Source organism: Microtus ochrogaster, chromosome 2 (assembly GCF_000317375.1).
Source record: "Microtus ochrogaster isolate Prairie Vole_2 chromosome 2, MicOch1.0, whole genome shotgun sequence".
Lineage (NCBI taxonomy): Eukaryota > Metazoa > Chordata > Mammalia > Rodentia > Cricetidae > Microtus > Microtus ochrogaster.
The window spans coordinates 34,766,094-34,781,761 of NC_022010.1; positions in this window are offsets into that span (position 1 = coordinate 34,766,094).

A 15,668-nucleotide genomic window follows, 5' to 3' on the forward strand; every position below is an offset into this window, starting at 1 on the left:
TCTGTCTGTCTATCTATCTATCTATCTATCTATCTATCTATCTATCTATCTATCATCTATCTTTTTTTCTGGATTAGAGCATTGGTAAGCGTGTTCTTGGGCTCTGATGTTTTCGTGGATCTGTACTATTGATTCCTGTCCCAGTGTAGATTGTGTGCTGTTATTTGAACTCTTGTTCATAGTGTCTGCTGTTGCCTTTAAGAGAACGACAGTCATCATGTGCCCGAGGAGACAGGGAGAAGCAGACGACGGGGTCAGCTTGAGCAGACTGGCCATCTCTGACACTTTCCCCTCCCTTGATTGATATTTGAGGGATTCCCCATCCTCGGAGGCTTTACTGTGCAGCTGCCTTGGTGTGCTTCTAAATCTATTTTTTTTTGTTTGTTTGTTTTTGTGTTTAAACGATTGGTTCCCCCACACCCTCCTTCTGGATGTAGAACTGAAACAGGCGATCTTCAGAGAGTTTTGTCAAGGCTACAAGCAGGATTTTTTCAGACAATTCAAGTAGGACCAATGAACTGTCCTCTGGGTCAGCGTGAAATCGAGATGTCACAAAGTCACCCTTTGGTAAAGGAAGCTGTCATTGCCCTCCCAGAGTTTTCCATGGTCATACCCAAATCTGCTCCAAGAGCGCCCTCTGCTGGATGACATCAGACCCCAATAGTCTCAGCCATCTTGGAAGTGGAGCCAACTGGAGTTTTGAGAGGATAAAAAAAGAAAGGTCTGAGGGGAAGAGGAATGGGAAAGGGAGGGAAAACAAGGGGAGGGAGGAAGGGAGAGGGGAGATTTCTACACTGGGGACCTCTGAGCCACCTCTCTTTAAACATTGTCCTAAAATAAAATGCGTCCAATCCATGGGCTCCCAATGCTGCTCCATTTCTGTTTCAGTGTGTTAACCCTAAAGGATCATTGCATAGTTTTTTTTTTTTTTAAAGAAGAAGAATTAAAGGAGAGGATGAAGTCCAGTGGAACGAGAATCAGTTAAGAACATCCCTTGTTACCAATGCTTACTTGATGGATTACTAAAAATTATTTCATAAAATAACTCAATTTCTATGTTCATATTTGACGCCTTCATCAGCTAAACACTTCATCAGCGATTCACTGCCTGCCACACTGGGGGAAGAACTTTGGGATTCAAGGTGTATTTGTAAATTCAGTGACTCATTATTGTGTTTGCCTTTCATTTAAGTATATTTAATCCAAATAAAACCATAACCTCAACACACTTTTTAGAAGAAGAAAATACACTGAAGAACTTTAAAAGTATATTTGAATATCTAAGTCATGTTTTACATTAAGCATGCCTGGGCAAATGATCTTTTTTTTTTGTATGATTTTGAGTAAGGAGAGATCTTTCCTTCAGTATTCTTCTGAAGACAAGCCATGAGTAGTAGATAGAATTCTGTCTTTAACACTGATGGTAGTGTTAGAAAAATATGAATCTGGAGGGCTGATAATCATTGAAGCGTCATATCCAGGAGACCAAGAGGAGCAGTGACTAGTGATACCCTCACGGAATGGGCATATTCCTATGCATTAGTTGCTAGAGCTATGACTGAAAATTGAATAGTCAATCTCAATGAAACCTTAGGTGAGGCTCTACCAACTCAAGACCCACATGGTAAAATGAGACCTGAAAAGAATAATATTCCCAATGATCAGTCATTGGTGGAGCCCAGACTAGAATCTGGGCTGTTTAGAGCACTGGTCATCACCCAACCATACCTTTGCTTTTCCTCTGATGGCATGAAAGGGCATTACAGGTCAATGCTAAGGTGTAGCTATCGGATGTAGGCAACCCTCATATTGGAACCATCCTCAAAGTCATGTCTATTGTGTTCTCAAGTGGTACTGATGAGATTTTACAAAGATGGGTAGATGAGGTCCTCGCGGTGGAGACTGTGACTGCGGTGCTGGCTTCACTTGTAGAGGAAGAGAGATTTCAAGCTAGCAAGCTTTCTCTGCCATGTCATATGACATCCAGTGCCATGCTGGGACTCCATCAGCAGCAAGATCCTCAGCACCTTGGCCTCTTGATCTTGGACCTCTCTGTCTCCAAACTGTGAGGAATAAAGGCATTTTCTTTGCAAGTAACCCATTCTGCGGAGTAACGGGCTGGCAGTAAGAGATCAGAAGTCGCCGCTGGAAACAGCTGCTGACACTGTCAGAAAAGCACAGAAGAATTTCCCTATCGCAGACTCTGTCCCAGCTCATCGTATCCTTAGGAGACCTAGAAATAGACCGTTCAGACCCTTCCCTACGCTGACCTCCATTCTGTTTACACACGGGCCGTCCAGATGTTAGAGGAATAAAACAAACACTTGCAGCTGTTATTGGGGAGAGGGTGGAGCACATGAGGCTCCCAAGTTTTGACCCAACACATCAGAACATTCTTAATTTTTACTGCTTTGGGGTTTGCTGTCCTCCAACTCCTTCGTTCTTACGGCTTAGTGTTGAAGCTTGCCCTGAGAGCAGCCAAGGGCTTCTTGAGCTAACTTTAGCCCATGGCCAAGCCAAGTTCTTCATGATATCCTTGGGGGATCTCTCTTCACCTCCAGCTCCCATTCCTTCGTGAATGATGGCTCTTCATAGTAAGTAGAGTCTGGAAGTGTGCAAGAATTGGTATTTTGTGGCGAGTGCAGCGTGGACTTTGGAATTATGTAATGTCTCATTTTTATCCCATCCTAGCCATTCACTGACCACGTGATTTCGGGTTACTTAGGCTGGAGTCTTACTCCCTTACTTATAAGTTAGAATCTTACTTTGCAGCTGTAGGAATGGCGTCCCATCTGATTCATTATGCACAGATAATGACCAGCCGTTTCCATTGGGAGACAGCAAGAGGAGGTAGATTCAAAGGACATTCAAGGGAATGACACAGAGAATTATGAAACATTTGTTTCTTAGAAATCTATGGGACTAGGACAGTTTATAACAGACATTTTGGCACTACTTTGCCAGGATAGATGACCCCCTGTTTTCTTCCCTGTTAACACAAGCCTTGAATCCCTTTCTTCAAGGAGAACAATGTAAAAAAGCCCGACCTCTAGTGGTCCCTGTCTTTGTGTTGGACTAAAGGGGGAAAGGCCAAGAAAATAAGGAAATCAAGACTTCACTTGTAAACTGGAAACCAACGCAATAAATTTTCTAGTTAAATCAGCTATGTTTGTTTCTGTTGTTTTATCACCTACGCTGGCTTGGAACCTAGTCTATAGCTAAGGATGATTTTGGATTCCTGAGCCTCTTGCATCAGCCACCTGGGATCTGAGATTGCAGACATGGGCTGTCAGGCATGACAAGCTGTCCACTTTACATGTAAAGAACTCGGGCCAAATGGTTGAATGTGTTGCCCCCACACCAGCGGTTTTGCAGCGTGGGAGACTCGCAGGTCTTCTGAGTTCCTGATCCCATCATCTTTTAGCATCTGGACCACAGAGTCAGCTCCTCGCCGACACGGAGAAAGCAGGTAGCCAGTGGGTGTATTTCATGGAGAGTATTTCTTTAATATTGAGAGTCAAACATCCCAGTGATACCCAAGCTGCTCTACTCAGCACCGCCTAAGCTCTGCTCCCCGGAGCTTTGATTGCTTTCTTTCTTCTCCTCGAAGGTCTGTGTTCACAGCCATTTCACACAGGAGACCCCTGTTCTCTTGACATCATGTAAACGTTGCCCCAGAGCCAGACACCACAATTCAGCTTTGAGCAGGCAACGCATGCTTGTTCACTTTAGCAAACCGTCAGTGTTCGATGTCTTAAAAATTCAAGAGTGCAGGAACATATGAGGTCATCCCAAGCGTTACGTTCTTTTTTCTTTTTTTAATCTTTATTTTTTTCAGTTAGCTTACACAAGATTTAATTTCATCATGGCATTTTCAAACACAACTTGTTTTGCTGGTTTCTCTTCCTCCTCTCTTCTCTTTCATTCCTCCTGCCCTTCTTTGCACCTTTCCACCCATGACAATCTCTTCTCTTCTGTTTTAATGTCACCTGTACCTTGCCTCTTCTTCAATATCTCTCTCCCTCTCTTGTGGTCTTCCTTCTAGTTCTTTAGCCAATACACCCTATAGTCCCCCAGTCAGGCATATGTGAAAGCGTTGCTACCTAGGATGTACAGATGTGAGAGAATATGCATTTATTTTCCTTTCTGAATCATGCTTCATTGTCATCCATTGCCTATAAATTCCACGATTTCATTTTCCTTACCAGCCAAATAAAATTCCATTGTGTCTGTGAATCCCATTTTCAGCCAGTTCCTTGCTGTTGTGCAGAGCACAGAAATAAGCACGGAGTGCAGATATCTCTGTGCTAGGATATGCAGTTATATGTCTGTGAATCATACAGGTGGAACATATGGTAATTACATTTTTAGTTTTTCAAGACTCCTCGTGTTGATTTCCATAACAGCCAGGCAAAGTTGTGCTCTTTCAAGCGGTGAATCAGGTTCCCGCTTTTCCCACATCCTTGACAGCCTTTGTTATTATTTGAGTTTGACCTTAGCTGTCCAGATTCCTGTGAAATGGAACCTCAGAGTAGATGTAATTTGCATTTGCCCGATGGCTAGAGAAGCTGAACCTGGTTTAAAAAATACTTACTGGACATTTGTGTTTCTTCTTTTGAGAACTGGCTGTTTATTTTATAAGCTCAATTATTGATGGGGGTGTTGTTGTTTAATTTTACAGTTTTTTCCCTATAGTCAATATAACAGCTTGTCTGAGGTATGATTGGCAAATGTTTTCTCTCATTCTGTAGACTATAAAGTTTCTGTTGTATAGACCCTTTGAAATTCCAGGTAGCCACGTTCGCTGATTCTTAGAGCTATTTCCTATGCTATTGGAATTCTGTTCAGAAAGGTCTAGCCCTTAAGTGCAACCTGAAGTGTATTCCTTATGTGTTCCTCTCGTGGTTCAGCATTTCAGGCTTTATACTAAGGTGTCTGGGCCACTTTGGTTTTTTTTCTTTGTTTATTTATCTTTATTTTTTTTAAATTTATTTATTTATTAAGGATTTCTGTTTCCTCCCTGCCACCGCCTCCCATTTCCCTCCCTCTCCCCCATCAAGTCCCTCTCCCTCATCACTGACCTGTGGGAAGTCCAAGGACCGCCCACCTCCATCCAGGTTTAGTAAGGTGAGCATCCAAACTGCCTAGGTTCCCCCAAAGCCAGTACGTGCAGTAGGATCAAAAACCCATTGCCATTGTTCTTGAGTTCTCAGTAGTATCGGGAATTCACCAAGGCCAGCTGGCCTGGATCTGAAGAATCATGGGATAAAACCGGACTTGCTGAACATAGCGGACAATGAGGACTACTGAGAACTCTGGACCACTTTGAAGTGGTTCGTGTGGAGTGAGAGTTACAGGTCTCCTCTCATCCTTCTGTGTGTGGGATAGATTATCTTTCTTCCTTGTGTACGTTTTTGGCATTTTTATCAGGTACCTAGGTGATGCACACCTTTAATCCCAGCCCTGGGGAGGTGGAGACAGGTGGATTTCTATGAGTTCAAGTCCATCCTTGTCTACTTAGTGAGTTCCAGGACAGCCAGAGCTATGCCAAGAGACCCTGTCTTAAAACAAAGCAAAATGAAACAAAACAAGAAAAACCTAGGAAATCATAGCGTGCAGGTTTTCCCCGGGATAGCTACTGTCTCTCTGGTCAACACATCTGCTTTTGAGTCAGTATTGGGCTGTCCTTGTAACTGGTCCCACACTTTCCTTTTCCTGTCTTCTGGGTAGTGTGTGCTATTGAAACAGCAGCGCTGTGCTAGCGTGTGCTAGCATGCTCCTGGCAGGTTCATCGGTAGCAAACACACCAAACATTCCTTAGGTACTTAGTGGCAGAGAAGTTATTTTATTGTGATGTTTCGGCCAAATACCACTCGGTAGTTATTGCTGGTTGTTTATACAGTTGTGAAAATTGGAATTACGGATAGTGGCGATAGGGAAAGATGATCAGTATAATTTATTAAGTGAAGAGAGAAGGTTATAAAGCATCCTGAATGTCATGTTGACAAACAGAGCAAATGAACATGTGAAATTGATGAGCTGGATCTTTATCTTCTGCCAACTGTGCATTTATTTTATGTAATTATTACAAAACTTCCCATGCTCAATGATTTGCTGTTTGTTATCTTTGGAATACTTTGAAATGTCTGGGGTTTGACTTTGAGTTGCCTAAAACCACTTAATCACCCCCTAGAGGAGTGAAATTCATCAGGAGTACACTTCTGATGGCCTCAGGGAGTTGCGTGTTTAAGGTCATTGAGATGCGTAATGCAACTTATCAGCAATTTGACCTTGAATAAATTGTTTACCCACATCCTAAGTCTCTTGCCAAAGGTGATGATCAGAGAGGCCATGCCTGCTGCTTGTCTGGAGCTTTAAGTGAGGTAAAGGCAGCGCACGACACAAGGTAAGTTCTCAGTAATGTTAGCTGCTGATGTTATGAGTTTGAACCTGGGCTAGAATTCTGGCTTCATGACTTCCCCACAGGGCAAGTTCTAGCCTACTCCGACGCAGGTCTTTCATCTTGCTTCATGCTGGCACCCTTTGCTTTGGTTAAAAGATTGGGTAAGAAAAGGCAATTCTAATAGTATCAAAGACAAAGTTGGCCTAAGTCTTGCCTGTCAGGTGGCCAACGGCGCACACTGCTAACAGGATTACATAACCAAACTTTCATGGTACAGATTAAACTGAAATCATGACTTAACCCCTCCCCCGGAAGGCTCAGATCCCACAAATTCATGTGTCCTACCTGAGCTCTTGATCTTCACTTGTTTGTTGTTTTTTTTAAAGTAAACACTATTTTATTTTTTAAATATTTATTTACTTATTATGTATATAGTATTCTGTCTACATGTATACCTGCAGGCCAGAAGAGGGCACCAGACCTCATTACAGATGGTTGTGAGCCACCATGTGGTTGCTGGGAATTGAACTCAGGACCTTTGGAAGAGCAGGCAATGCTCTTAACCACTGAGCCATCTCTCCAGCCCCTTCACTTGTTTTGAGAGCCTCAGATTCCTCTCTTTTTTTTCACATTTACTTATTTAAGTGTGTGTGTGTGTGTGTGTGTGTGTGTGTGTGTGTGCATGTGTGCTCATGCACCGCAGCACATCTGTAGAAACCACAGGACAGTTTTGTGAGTTGGTTCTCTTCTAACAAGCGACTCTGGCCAGTGAGCCATCTTGCCAGGCCTTCAGGTGTCTTACTGAATGACTGGGACAGTTTCCTTGTGACAAACCTTTGTGAGTCTGTGACGTGAGTTGTTGCATGCGAAAGAGGGCAGCAATCCAAGGTGGCAAACTGTATTTTGAAGTTATTGTCTTTCCGAACATGTCCAGCCTGTCCCAGGGACTGGGCACTCTCTCAGAAGCTAAGTCAGTACCTAGTAATTCACTTTTTACAGCGGTCATGTGAGGCAGGCTGTCTTAACCTGCTCTCGGAGGGGGGGGGGGTACAGCCAGGCTGAGCAGTGGAACCCACATCATGGAGATAGATAGCAAGCAGCAGCACTGAGGCTTCAGCTGCAGTCAACTAGATACAGAGTCCACAAATGACCCTTCTTCTGCTCCATTGTATGCAAGTGCTTGAATCTAAAGTAGTCAGTTCTGGTTTCTGTTCTCCTTCCTTACGAGGTCCCATTCACTCCCGTTGGATTCAATCCAATCCAAGACAGTTTACTTCATCTCAAGTGAAGAAATACTTTCTTGAACATTTAGTTTGTGCTGTCAGCTGCAATGTGTAGCTCTGAAAGAGCTAACGGAGAGGGGGCAGGAGCCAGGGGATTTAGATAGTGATGAGGAAGAGCAAGTCATGGACAAAAATAATGGTGAATAAGGGATAAGTAAGTGATCTTCAGAGAAAAGTAAAATCTAGATCTTTAAGGATTAAGAGGAGGGGACTCTGTGAAACCTCTCTTGACTGTTTATGGAATGAAGTCTTGTCTGTCCAGGAGCAGGTAGGGAGTCCCTAGGAACCATAAGGTCCAGGTGGGCCTTGAACTGAAACAAAGGTATTCCAGATCTCTGAGAAGCCAATGGGGCAAGACTGGCCTGTTGGCCTCAATCTCTTCTCAACCTGTTAAGTCATCAGTCTTCAGCTGCCATTCTAAGGTAAGATAAAGTCACCCTGGGCTTTGCTGTGTAATTTCTTGTTGCCAGCTATTGTGGAATATTAGTTGAAGATGTGTGACATTCGTTTATTCTGTCAAATAACTGTTCAGTGACGCAAAGATGTGTTGCATTCTTTTATGTTGAATTTGTTTAATTCTGTGAAGCCGTGTTACTTTGCCTGCCTAAAATACCTGATTGGTCTAATAAAGAACGGATCAGTCAATAGCTAGGCAGGAGACAGAAATAGGCGGGGTTGTCAGATGGAGAGAATAAATAGAAGAAATGAAAAGAGAGAGCAAGAAAAGAGGAGAAGAGGAGGATCCCAGGGAAAAGCCACCCAGCAACACAACCAGCCATACAGTAAGAATGAGAGAAAGATGCAATAGGATAGAGACAGGTAAAAAGGTAGATGGGATAATCGAAGTTAAGAAAAGTTGGCTAGAAACAAGCCAAACTTTTGTAAGTAAGAATAAGTCTCCATGTATTTATTTGGGAGCTGGATGATGGGCCCCAAAGAGTTAAACAAAACAAAACAAAACAAAACTACAGACCAAGTCCCCTGAGCAATCATTTTAAAGAAGGCCCGAATAGCGGTGTGAGATTATTCACCTTTGACCACTCACAGAGAAAGACAGGGCGAGAGTACATAGCCCAAGCAGTTTGTCTTGTTTAGGGATTTCTAGTTTTCTCTTCCCAGATGAAAAGCAGAAGCTGGCTCGGTGTGCCAGGCCCTGCTCTTGGCTGTTCAGGGGTCACACCATATGGAATCTGGAAATGCCTTGCGTGTAGACTCTTCCTTTTCACATTGCCGGCAGTGCTCCACCATTAAACAGACTTGCATATTAAAATGCGAAGCATGTGTAAGTACCTCGTAATTAACGGCTGTCTATTTAACCAGACAGCTCTAGCAAGTTAATTTGATGTCTGTTATGAGACTTAATAATTGTCAGTGATTTTTTTTAAAAAAAAAACAATTTACTGGTATAATCATTAACTACTCCTAGATTATCTTGTCAAATTGATAATTAAATACCTCAAAAATTCATTACAGAGTCAATATATTAATAGGAATGTAATTGAGTAATGTTTGCTTATGTAATCTAGAGTTTATTACCTGTACATTTATTTATCTTTCCTACTCTTATTAAATTTTCTTAGGAGCCTCTTCGGAATCAATAGAAAAGCAAGAGTCAGTACATGTCTTATCAGATCCAAGTAAGTACTTTGACTGAGATGCTGTGGAATGGATATGAGTTTCCTGTGAGTGGAGGTGGTGGAGAGGTTATTCCTATTTCCTACAGGATTAGCACTTGGCAAAGTCTCCTTTTCCTGTCATTTCCCCTTGGTTTTCCCCCACCCTTCTATCCTCCTCCTTCTCGTCTTTCCCTCTATATCCTTCCTTTTGCCTTCTCCTTCATTTGCATCTCCCACCTCCCTTCTCTCCTTGGCTTCTCTTAGCATTTTTCTTTGTACTTCAGTGTTTAGCTGTGCGCTGGATAAGACACTGAGGTCTGGGGGTGTGGCTGCCGTCAGATGCATGGAAGGCAAATGCACTAGCTAGCAAATACCTGAAATAGAGCATCTCAAAAACAGGATATATATATATATATTTACTTCATGGATTCAGAGCTCTCAGTCCACAATCAGTGGTTTGTTTGCTTTGGGGCCTGTGGCAAGGCGGTATATTATGGTGGGAATGCATAGCCAAAAAAACTGCTTCCCTCCTGGTGGTGGGGAAGCAAAGAGAGAGCTAGATTACCAGTTTGCAAACCTTTCATCATCCTGTAAGAAGACCTCCCACCGTTCCACTCTTTCCTAATAGTTAAGTTGAGGACCAAGCCTTTGACTCATATGTTTTAGGGAGAACATTCTAGATCGGCACCATAGCAGAGAGACCATAAAAATGGCTGCAGAGCAACATGCTTACTGCAACCCTAAGGGAGTATGGAGGAAGGAACAGCTATTCAAACGTGTAGTCAGCAAACTCCAAACACAAGTTTGCAAGGGAGAGACAATGCGAGCCGGGAATTCTAGGTCTAGTAGATGCGGCAGCTTGGAGACAGGGAGCAACACTGACTCCTCAGGGGGAAGATGACAAGGATGAAGTTTATGCTGCACAGTGGCATAGTCTGAGCTGTGTTTCTGGAAGCATCCCTTGGAGGGCAGATGTAGCACATACAATTGCAATGTCTAGCGGCTTGCCCTGACACCCTTGAGTGAGGTCTATTCAAATGGCGGTGGGGTTGGTCTCCCTGCCCCAGCCGTTCCTTCCTCTTGCTGATAACCACATGACCAGAATTTGCAGATTGTACTGGGTTTCTGATTTGCTGACCCTGTCAGGCATGTCAAGTCACATCTACAAATTTTGAGGTTGATCAGTAAGACCAAAATCTATTTCTACCTGGGTATACCCAAAAGAGGTATGCACTGTTTATATCTGCAAATCTTCTATTCTTTCCTGGAACACCAGAAACCAAACTTAAAGATGCTTATGCCACATTAGCAACCCTGGATGAAACTTAGCAAGGAATGGGCCTTAAGTCAGTGACCGAGTTTCCGAGACTGGACATGATCTAGCCACGTATATCCTTCTTACCCTTCATGGCCGCTTGAGACATTCATGTGTCAGCTGCAACCATTTTTGTCCCTTACCAACTGATAATCATGCTAAAAGTCTTTGCCTATCTGGGGTTGTCCCTGGCTAGACAGTTGGGTACTGTGGGAAAACCACAGGGACTCCATTCCATCTTGACTTAAAGTCAGAGTTCAAACTTGTTCTTGCTCCTTAAGGTCAAATAATAGGATGTTTGTTCAAAGGCATGGTTACTAGATGTTTTGATGATTATTAAGGAGATGATTATTCTTGCTTGTTCCTTGAACCATGGTAAAGATGTCTTTTGCCCTCCCCCTTTTTTTTTTGCGTTGGGTATAAAAGGGTTATGGGAATAAACTCAGAGCTGCTGCAGTGTTCACCGAGAGCCCTGCAGATTCTATATCTGTCTCTTTCTTTCTTAATCCTCACTCCTTTATACAAGTGCCATTTGACAGGTTGGTTGGCCCCAACAGGGTACCTTCTGGAAAAGCAGAGAAAAAATAAGAAAGACAGGTGGGAGAAATAAGATAATATCCTTGGGAGTGAGTGTGGAAGCACATACCTCTAATCTCAGCACACAAGAGTCTGGGGATTACAGATTTGAGGCTGGCCTGAATTCATAGTGAATTCAGGAGCGGCCGGGGCTACATAACATAATTCTGCCTCAGAACACCAAAGATTTCAAGTGCAGGGCTGACCTAGTATGAGCAAGACTGTGGGTTTAATCCCCAACCTCATAAAACAAACAAAAAAGAAAACAAACAAAAACACATCCCAGTGTTTAAAGCCATGTTGGCGATAGGTGGAAGGTGGAATGATGTCATAGCCTCTGAAGACTTTCACAGTGCCTGGATGCCAACTCCATAGACTAGCAGAGAATGTGTGTGGGTGGATTTCCTTGTCCCTGAAAATATGGTGTGTATCTGATACCAAGGGGATGTCTGGACTGTGCATCCTTAAGCAATATTAACTGGGACCGGCTGTGTTTTAAATTGCTGTTTGAATGACCGAAATGATCACAATCGATGCTTAAATTATACAAGAGGAAGTACAACATAATCCAGTGATTAAAAAGGTCTGAGGGTACCAAATTCTCAAAGCTGAATGTATTAGAGACGAAGGAGAAAGCTCAGTATTATAAATCCAAAGTGGCTGATTTGGGTGGAAACCACCTTTGTAGAAGGCAGGGTCTTCACAGTCCTATCCTGAGGTGTCTTTGGAAACATTTGCACATTTGTCTAGGAGAGAAGTCAGCTTTAGTAAAGCTGTGGGACGCTATGCTAGAGGACATGTCATTGAGGTTAGATGTCAGTGAGGTCTGGGCATGGATCTAGTTATCTGCTGCAAGGCCTTCTCTTTAACACCTCAGTTTCCTCAGGTAAAGTGGGGATAATAGTCCCTAGTCCACTTGTCTGAAGCATCTGTTGGGAGGATCAAATGGAACAATGACTGTCCAATGTCTTGAGAACACGCACTGATGAATGGGAGGGGTGATATTATGAGTAGGTGTACTCAAGGCTGGCTGTCAGTGGTCCAGAGGAAAATACCTGTGTCCTCATGGTGTACAGATACACATCTGGCCTGGACTCCTGGGAAACGACCAACAGGCTAGGAGGTGTCTGTTCTCTGACAATTGAAGGTACTTATCCCAGTGTACTGATCTGGTACTCTGCATCCTTCATGAATCTGTAAGCTCTCTGAGAGCAAGGACCATGGTTTCTGTCGCAGTGGAACACTATTGACATGTGGAGGTTTAGAAACCAGCAGCATTTCTAATAAGCCCTTGTGTGACGTTTGGGAAATTATTGAGTCTCGTTAAGTCATCTTCTCTCATCTGTGGCATGAGGTAGCAATATGTCTCCTGCATAGTGGTGTTAAGAGATTGGAGATCGAGAGTATGTCAAATATGGTCCATGGAAAGTGCCCAAGGAATTCTGGGTATTTATCACCATCACCGTTGTCACGGTTTGCTTCATGTCTCTGGCATCTAGAACATTGAGTATATTATATTTACTCAGTATCATCGGGAATGGATATAAAAGGAGTTTTTATCCCAGAAGATACTTACACCGAGCTAATGAAAACTAACCATCAAAAAAGTGAAAAGAAACTGAATTAGAAGGGTTGGAGTTGTAATTTTTGGGTTTGTTTCAATGCTTTATATTTATCGATAAGAAGAAAATCATTCAGGTAGATTGCAGAATTAGTATAGTGCTTCACAGTTTTCTCTTTTCTTTTTTTTTTTTTGTTTTTTGTTTTTTGTTTTTCGAGACAGGGTTTCTCTGTGGCTTTGGAGCCTGTCCTGGAACTAGCTCTGTAGACCAGGCTGGTCTCGAACTCACAGAGATCCGCCTGCCTCTGCCTCCCGAGTGCTGGGCACAGTTTTCAAAAAAAAATTCACATTAGTATTTTATTTTATTTCTTTATTTTATTTTATTTTTTATTTCTTCAGACACAAACCACTGAGAAAGTTTTCTTCTACATACTTCACAGATAAAGAAGTTGAGATTCGCAGTAGCAAAAGCTTCTTCCCTGCTGAACATCTAGTACTGAGAAGTGTGGGGATGAGAACTTTGGTCCTCTGCTAACTGTTCTTCTGGCTGTGAAGATAGGCCCAAGGCTAGTCCAACCAGAACTCGGTCTTGGATAGTGATAGTAGAATACAAGCTCTTATATGGCCTGGGTGCCCCGACTGCAGGAGATAAGGCTAGGAGAGAGACAGTTCTTCTAGTATCCCATTAAGAACGTATCATCCGTAAATTGAAATCTCCATAAAGCTTGCTAGTGACCCAGCCTCTACTTCATTTTTAAATTGTAATATTTCTAATGTAAGAAATGTGCCTTCATTGCACTAGCTAGGTTTTCCTCATGAGAGTGAAATTGACCCAACCAGCCCTTGCTCTGAAGAGGGAAACAAGAAACCATGCCAGTCTTTCTACTCATGTCATTTAGGAACACTAGACATTGAAATCTAATCCCATCATTGCTCAACTGCATAGGGCATCTCTAGTCCTGGAAAAGGCAAGCACTTCTCACAAGAAATTCCACCTGCCCTCCCTGGTCACTCCCCCTGAGGACTTCAGAGCAGATCACAAGTCAGCCTGGCCGTACCCAGGCTCTGGCTTCTTCTTCACAGCTTAGTCTGGCTATGGATTAGCCTGGCCTTTGGCTCTTTAAGCACCTTCCTTGCCTTCTTTATAACTTTGGCCACATGCCTAAGTCAAAACCGTTACCCCCTGTATTTTTGGCTTTCTCTCTCTCTTCTCATCTGCTCTGGTTCCACAAGGAACTCCCAGACATCACACGGATGTAGAAAGGAGACTTTCCAAGTCGAATGAACGTGGTGTTTGAGCGTAGGGAGCATAGGAAGGAAGAGTGGAAAAGTTGGGTGCCTTCGCAGACATCTGAGAGACAAGTGGGCCCTCCTCATTTGTTTGAGAAAGGAAGAGCACTTGAAATGTGAGTACAGCCTCTAAAAGGAGCCAAAGAAAGAAAATTTAAGTTTTATTTTCCAAATCTTAAAAGTGAAGTCAATATCCAGCTTGGAAAGCCATTGTGAGCATTGGCAATGGTGCATATGAATAGCCTGGCCAATGGCAGATAATCAACTAATAGTCAGTACTTATGGCAAACCCTTTCCTACCCTGTGTTGTTTTCTTTATTAGAAAAAAGATGGGATTATTCTTGGATTTTCAAAAAAGCTTTAAAGTATTATTATTATTGCTCTGTGTGTATGAGTGTTTTGCCCAAGTGTATGTCTGTGTACCATGAACATGCCTGGTACATGAGGAGGCCAGAAGAGGGCGTTAGGTCACCAGGAATAGATGGTTGTGAGTTACTATTTGAGTGCTGGCAATTAAACTTGGGTCCTCTGGAAGAGCATCCAGTGCTCTTAACCACCGAGCCATCTCTCCAGTCCCTAGCCTGGGTTTTTAGAAAAGCCTTTCTTCATATGCAACAGCACCTTACTATCCCTTGAGGAAATTTCACAGTGCAGCCCCTTCTTCTGGTGCTTTTCTCTTGCTGGCCAAGCCTCAGCACGCTTTTCCCCTTGACTCGTAAAGCATTCACTCTGAGTACCTACCAGTTGCGCTGACAAATCCCACCCTTGTATGGACTGCCTGCCTGCATGCATGGCTTCTAAGTTTATCCCTGGGCTTCGCTTGTCTCTTGTACTGGATTGATAATTCCTCAGGCGGATGATGCCATTAGACTCAGAGTCGGAATCTGAGATTTCAGCATTAAGCTTGGGTACTCATTGGCCACCAGAACATGGTTAAACTAGTTAACCTCCACTAAAGTATGTGTGAACATAATAACGGGACTTCTTGAAACACGTATGTTTTTAAATGAGACATTGCCTATGCCGGCACTTGGCAAACTATAAAACTCCAAAGCTGAGATTTCATATTACATTAGATTTTTATTTGTATTTGTATTAAGCAGGACTCTCCTGATTTCAGTTAAGGTAAGTCCTGCACCAGTTGGCTCTATGAAAAGCTTTTGGGGGACATCATTGAATGATTATAACATATATCAAACAAGAGAACAGAATTATACTTTTTTGCTATCAGGTTTTTTTCTACATGAATTCTTTATTAAATATGCCCCTTTCCTGGGGTCTCTCAGCAGTCACAGGTTCAACTTCTCAGTTTGATACACATAACAAAAAATTTGGTGTTTTGGTCCTAGTAATTCTATGGCTATCTTAGAATTGACTCTCCACGGCCTTGGTATGTGCCTATCACTCAGCCACTGTGGCTACTGGGTTATTTGTATGTTCTCAAAAGCCAGCCTGGACCTGCTCTACCATTGAAGTCCACAAGATCAAGATCGCTAAAAACCAATTATGAGTGAGTACATTCCATGTTCATCTTTTTGGGTCTGGGTCACCTCACTCAGGATAGTGTTTCCTATTTCCATCCATTTGCATGCAAAATTTGAGAAGTCATTGTTTTTTTACCGCT